Below are 7,113 nucleotides of genomic sequence, written 5' to 3'. Positions count from 1 at the left end.
CACCTTCATCGTTAAAGCCTTAAGCTGAGCGGCTATAGCAGTAGTTGTATCTACCTCCAGAATTCCTGCTACCTTTCCTTGAGTTAGTCTCTGAGAAGGATTCTGGTATTCATTAGCAGCCATCAGTTCAATCAATTCATAAGTTTTATCGTAGCTTTTAGCCCACAAGGCTTCTCCTGATGCTGCATCAAGCATGGGTTTAGAAGTTGCACCCAAACCATTATAGAAACAGTTAATGATCATCAAGTCAGGCATTCTATGGTGATGACACTTCCTAAGCATCTCCTTATATCACTCCCAAGCTTCACACAAAGACTCTCCAGACTACTGTGCAAATTGAGTAAAAGCATTCCTGATTGCAGCTGTCTTCGCCATAGGAAAGAACTTAGTAAGGAACTTTTGAGAAAGTTCTTCCCATTTAGTGATAGATCCTGGTGGTAGAGAATGTAACCATCTCTTAGCTTTATCCCTCAGAGAAAACGGGAAAAGCCTTAGCTTAATAGCATTTTCAGTAACATTGTTGAATTTGAAAGTATCGCAGATCTCGATGAAATCTCTAATATGCATGTTAGGATCTTCCGTTAGAGAACCCCCAAACTGTATTGAATTCTGTATCATCGGAATCGTGCTAGCCTTGATTTCAAAAGTGTTAGCTGCGATGGCTGGTCGGACAATGCTAGACTGAATATCATTGATCTTTGGCTGAGAATAGTCCATCAAAGCCTTTGTACTCGCTTCTAGTTCACCCATTGCAACAAGAGCTTCTTCTCCAACTTTTTCCTCAACAAAGATTTTTTCAACTACTTCATTCTCTGCTTTTTCCAGTGTTTTCTTTCAAAGTTGAGAACACATTAGCATACACGCTCTCTAGGGTACCTGAAAAAGCAACAAACAAACAAGCAATTAAAATATCCGAGTCAATAAACTTTAACGAACACTGATGTCAAGCACATAAACTACAAATTAACACCGAGTCCTCGGCAGCGGCGCCAAAAACTTTTTAGGACGAAAATACGCGCTAATATTCACGCAAGTATATGCGATCGCAAGTAATATAAAATTAATTTTAGTTCGTTCCCATAGAGACTGGTTTAGGTTAATTTTAATCAATGTACTTTTGCAACAATGTTATGGTTATTATTCAATACTAAGATGATCACAAATTGAGATTGTTTATAACTACGATTAACTAGAAATTATACTAACTAACATTATCTAAGAGAATTAAAGGTTGATTACTTATATGACACAAACATGAGATTCTAACTTCATTACTACTTCATTCAATAGTCTTTTCGTTCTTAACCTTAGCATACAATGGTGATGACACTAATCAGATAACACGAAACTAGTAAACGCCAACTTTCTGTGTATGAATACCCTACTACCAGACATCCACAAAAGAGATAGAAGCTGAATAGATGCCAATTATATTGAGACCCTATATGTCTATAGAATTTGACAACATAACTGTTTAATGTACAAGTTATCTATCATGATTATATAGGGCAAGTAAGATGGATAAAATTACCTACGAATCATGCATATCAAATACATAAACCTATGCTAGCATGGCAAGTTCGAAACCCATATATTCACTTTTGCTTCAATAGAGATTAACACTCTATCTTATAAGTTCGCGACGCTCATAAGACGAATAAGCACAACCAAAACTAGGCTATCATACAATCACCACACACTAAGGTATCAAAACATATTAACTATTGAAATTCATAAGTAAATCCGCTAGAATCCCAAGATAATGATTAGCCCATAACCGAACTCATCATCACCGTGGGTTCCGATGAAAGCATGGTATAATAAACTAAGTCTTTATAAATACGAATAATAAACCAAGTACGCTAAACAAGAGTATAGGTTTAACCAAATAAGAAAACTAGCATCCAAGATTACAACTTAAAACAAAGAATCACAAGTAAAAACTAGATCCTCTTCTCCTTGGTTCAATTGTGCTATACGGTCTTCTTACGTCTTCTCCTTAAGCTCTAGCATGTCTTCTTATGAAAAACGATCTTAAGTTATCATTATATAGCAGCCCTGATCAGTAGAGAAGTCCAAAAATCAATCTTCTATTCAAAACAGGATTCTTGAAACCCGACCTGGCGCGACCGCACGCTTTACCAGTGCTGCACGCGGCCGCATTGTCATTTTGTTCACCCAACTCGGTCGCGCGCTACTATAGCACGGGCACGCTAACCTTCTGGAAAAAACTCCGATTTTTATTTTTCTGGCTAATTTGAGATGGCGATCCTCGAGCTTACTTCCTGGACACATTTCTAGCACCAACTTAGCACCAAAACAATGCTAATCTCCTGACTCTTTCAACTATGCCTGAAATGCAAAAACACTACAAAACACATCAAATACATAAATAACTCGAGTACAAAATACCAATTCAAGCCTTTATAGAGCTTTCTAAGTGGACATAAATGCCACTTAACAGTCCCATTTATAATTTTATTTATAAACATATCCCATTTTCAAATTTTTTAACAATTTTATGTTAACCATGGTTAACTTAACTATTTAAAATTTTTGTATGACATATGTAACCTTTAGTTTTAACTTCATAAATTTTATATTTTTAAATATTACTACTTTACTTCTTGTAAAATTATATAAATGTAGAATACTTAATTAATTAATTCAAATTATAATATATTCTTGCCATGAAACTTTTTTAACAATGTCTGACACTATTTGTTTTAGTTGTGTCTCACTCTAAAAATCATCATCCTCACAAAAATATATAGATGCTCATAAACTAATTCAACTATCTACTTTCACTCTAACCTTTTTTTTGAGTTAGAGCCTATAGACCCCCACCACAGGTAGTTTTGTTATGCCCAGGTTATTTACACTTGTTATAACACCTTGTTATTTTCTCCTGGAATCTCTTATCATAAGCATTTCTTCTATTCTTTCTAGGTCTGCCTTGTTTTCTAATCAGCAAAAGTGGGACAATAATTACTCTAGGCTACACAAACAAATATAATGATTATTAGTTATCTTAAAAAAATTCTTATATAATTTAATACAAGAACCCTTTAATATCTAAAGGTACCATTAGGACCTTCCAAAGGTACCATCTCTGATGCATATGTTATCTTATAATTATCCACAGAATAATATCTAGCACAATACTTGAGAATCCACAAAAATAAATTAATAATATTGATATGTATTAACAACTATTTTATTATTTATTTATTTAATTGAACACTTACTCAACCCAATTGGGTCTGATCTGTTGCAAAGCACATACTACATGTTGACAAGGGAAACCTCTCAACTGCTACATGTTTTTTTATCAAGATCAACGGTGAAAATTGAAGAGTGAATGCTTTTAACTTTATAAATCTTGTCAGCTTGTACTCCCATATTTTCTTGAACATTATTTTTAGTAATTTCTTGGCGCTAGGAACCAAATCTCCAGAATCCCAACCAACACATGCAGTTCTTTTCTAGAAAAACAACCCCATGACCAATTGACCATACATTAATACTAATGTACAAACAGGTTTCTCCCTAATTTTCGTAATCATATTATTAAAACTTCGGAGAAATTGTTGCTCAAGTGTTCATAAGAGTTTTTATGATCAAAGAAAGCCCTACACCAGCTTTTAGGATCCTCTCGCATCAAGTACTCAAAAATAATAACATTTTCCACCATCATACTATCCATTGTGCCTATAATTAACAGTATTAATCTAGCAATCTTTAATAAATGAAAACTATTAGAACCCACAAAAAAATAGTAATGAAGAACATTACCTCAAAGTGTTTAGCTTTATAAGCTCTAGCAGCATTCCAGAACATAGCGTGAAGCTTAGAACCTTTGAAATGTGATTTGAAGTTCTTAAACATATTCCTGTGATCAATTCAAAAATTAATGCAAAATCATGTATCACAGGGGTTAGGTAACAAGAAATATCAAAATGTAGTTACAAACCTGAAACAAAACCTGTGGTAAAGTGGGGAATAACTTATGAACAACTTCCCTCAAGCCTATCAGATATAAAGTTGATTGCTTCTACCGGATTCTCATCCAACCTAGGCTTTAGATGTTTTAAAAATAAGAACCAGTTGTTAGCACACTCATTTTTACAAATCATGATTCCTAAAGGCACCAAACCGTTTTATCCATCCAGAGTAGTGGCTGATAACTCCATAAGTGGGCTATTGTAATGCCTAAATGGTGTTACAATAGGCCCTAAAAGTGTTACAATAGGTCTATTGTAACACCAGGGGGCGTTACATATACAAGCATTACAATAGACACCCCTAATGTAACACTTCAGTGACCTATTGTAACAGAGAGGAAAACTTTACTATAGGCACCTACTGTAACACTAACAGGCCCAAATGTAACGCAAAATAAGTGATCCATTAGCTTTAATCTAGATTGCAGAAGTGGCCCCACACATGGGACCCACATAGCCTATTGTAACGATTGAGTTTATCAATTGTAACACCATTTTTTTGTAATTAAATAACATTAGCATTTGTAATTCAACCCTATATATAAACATAAATGTCACTAGAAAATGAAGATGTAATATTTAATTTTAAAAAGTTTTAAATACATGTTTTGTGTAAGGAACAATCTCATTAGCAACAAAATATCAAAGTTACGGTACATAATAGTCTTAATTTCCAAACCATACTATTACATAAGAGTCTCATCTTCGAACCTTACTAATCAATAAAGTCTCTACACACACACAGAGACACACAAATCTTGGTTCATGTTCAGAAGTCGGTACTAACATCAGCCGCTTTAAAAGAATGACAAAAGGCACACTTATGGTTGCATACTTCTGAAGAGTCTTCACGGCCTTTCTTTAAAGCATTACATTGTTCAACGAGTTCTGCCATCCGCTTCCTACTGCCTTGTAAATTAGATTCAAGTTTTCGATACACATTCCTTAGCTGATAAACAAGTAATATTGAGATTTGGTGAAAGAAAGGATTATTATATTTACAGAAAAACAAATTCTGGAAATTTTGGTGAGGAACTGAAACATAAAGTTTACCTGATTTCCCTCGCAACTACGGAGGCTCCAGAAGTATACCTGCAATTTAATAGAAGAATAAGTATTTATATACAACAACCTTGTTAGTCAATATTCAGAGAATAATTTGTTAAATTAATAATTTGAGTTAAATATAATCACAGAAGTTCCAATCTTGTCTTTGAAGACAAGTCATCATCTACTAGACTTTGTATAACATCTTTAACAGACTAGGAAATAACACCCTTCTTTGGGCCTAATTTCTCAAGTTCCTTGAGCTGAATTCCAACGCACAATACACAAAAGTAAATATAATCAGATGATAATTTGATTAAATCAAACTACATATTTAAAATTCAAGGATCCAACAGAACCGAACAACATGATGCATTTACAGAAGTTAAATAATAAATTTGCATTGATATACCAGTGTGGTTAAAGGCGCAATGAGGTGCACTATGAGCATATACAAGTAGTTAATAACACGTGCTATACAAGTAGTCAGAAAAGAAGCCTCTAGTTTTGACAAAGGAAACTAGCAAATGACTTGCAAGGAGACAGAATGTAAACTTTAGAAAGCAGATAAATTATCATACCACATATGCTATAGCATATTCATCAGAAGAGCTTGTTCCTCTATCCAACTCATCCAGGAGGACCAAAATTTTACAAAAAAGATGTTGTTTCTGTGCATTCAATGAGGAAGGTACCTGGAAGAGATATGAAAATTAAATAGTACTCTATAATTCCGTTCTGCCAAGATTTACCTGTTAATCAAGTATACACATGGATGCCAATAAGAAATTAGAATGATAAACTTCCAAACTTTTATATGATGTCCATTATAACCCCTTAAGACTTGCAAGCTTGATTCCTCTATAAGTACATGAACTATACACCGCATAGACAGTATCAACCTAGAAGCATTGTTGATGCAAGTCACTAAATAAACAATTCAAGTCATTTGATTTAGTTAAAGGTTTCACAGTTGACACTTCAACGGAAAATTATTAGAATCATGTCTAGATGGTGAAATTGTAATACTTTTACAACCTCTTCTTTATAGAACGTAAAATCCGTGACATGTGGAACACTGCTAAAAAATAGATCTATATTAAAGGAGAGAAAGACATATGGAGCCTATCAGCAAATCCAAGGGGGTTCCCTAAAATCTCCATGAATATAGTATATAGATAATTTTTTATATTTATTAGATATTTATTAAAACTGGAACTAGAAAATGTACATATCATGTTGATAAACAAAAAAAAGGAGGAAAATTTGTAGTTCTAGACTATTACTAGATTGAAAAAATACACCAAAACCAGGTAGAGAGATAAAAAAAAGGTGATACTTCATTTCCCATTAGTCAGTCAGATTACAAACCTGAAGAATGTAGAATTTTCCTTGGTTGCAACAACCTTGGCTAAGTATGACTTCCTAGTTCTTGGAGGGCCATATAGAAGAAAATCTCTACATGGCCTTCTTTTTATTAAAGGGAAAAATTGCACTGAAAATGTGAAGATATATACAGGGGAGGCGAAACAGACAAATAAATGTAGTTTACATTCAGCTAAAAATCCTAAAAATAGTGTAACTAGTAACTTGTCTCTCTGATAAAAAGGTCCTGGACTCCTGGATATGTAAATGATTACACTACTTTACGAAGAAATAATAACCAATACACAAACATAGCTAGCTTAATATAACCAATAGAGTTAGGCATTGGACTAGAAATATAGAAAAAATATAAATACCTTAGCTAAACAAGAATTCCAAATACTCCTACAAACTCTGCATTTGTAAAAATGTGCATTACGTGTATCGTATTATTCTTTTGTATGAAAAAACTAACAAGGATGAGAAAGAAGATAAGTCTCTAATTTGACATAGACACAAAAACCCAATTTCTTTCTCTTCGAATCATCATGTGGACCAAGATAGTTCAACAGGGGAAAAGTAATTAAAACAATTAATCCACATGATACCTTACCTCATATCAGATACAAATAGAAATTTCTATCTTTCTTATAAAAATCACGAAAATCCTTGATTTAGCCAGATATCACATTCAACA

The 7,113-nt window shown here is 33.5% G+C and overlaps 1 long non-coding RNA gene and 1 other non-coding gene across 2 annotated transcripts; one reads left to right on the top strand and one right to left on the bottom strand.

Annotated features, from left to right (window-relative positions):
* Positions 1–253: 253 nt before the first annotated feature.
* LOC141709225 (small nucleolar RNA R71) lies at positions 254–358 on the top strand. Its single transcript, XR_012569813.1, has one exon. It is a non-coding gene; the product is annotated as a small nucleolar RNA R71 (small nucleolar RNA).
* Positions 359–4,688: 4,330 nt separating this feature from the next.
* LOC141705964 (uncharacterized) lies at positions 4,689–5,798 on the bottom strand. Its single transcript, XR_012568549.1, has 3 exons — positions 5,633–5,798; positions 5,058–5,096; positions 4,689–4,953 (listed from the first exon to the last, which is right to left on the bottom strand). It is a non-coding gene; the product is annotated as an uncharacterized LOC141705964 (long non-coding RNA).
* Positions 5,799–7,113: the final 1,315 nt, after the last annotated feature.

The sequence above is a fragment of the Apium graveolens genome, chromosome 2 (assembly GCF_009905375.1).
Source record: "Apium graveolens cultivar Ventura chromosome 2, ASM990537v1, whole genome shotgun sequence".
NCBI lineage: Eukaryota > Viridiplantae > Streptophyta > Magnoliopsida > Apiales > Apiaceae > Apium > Apium graveolens.
Note: the sequence above shows the minus strand (reverse complement) of the source record. Positions and strands in the feature narration are given on the sequence as shown.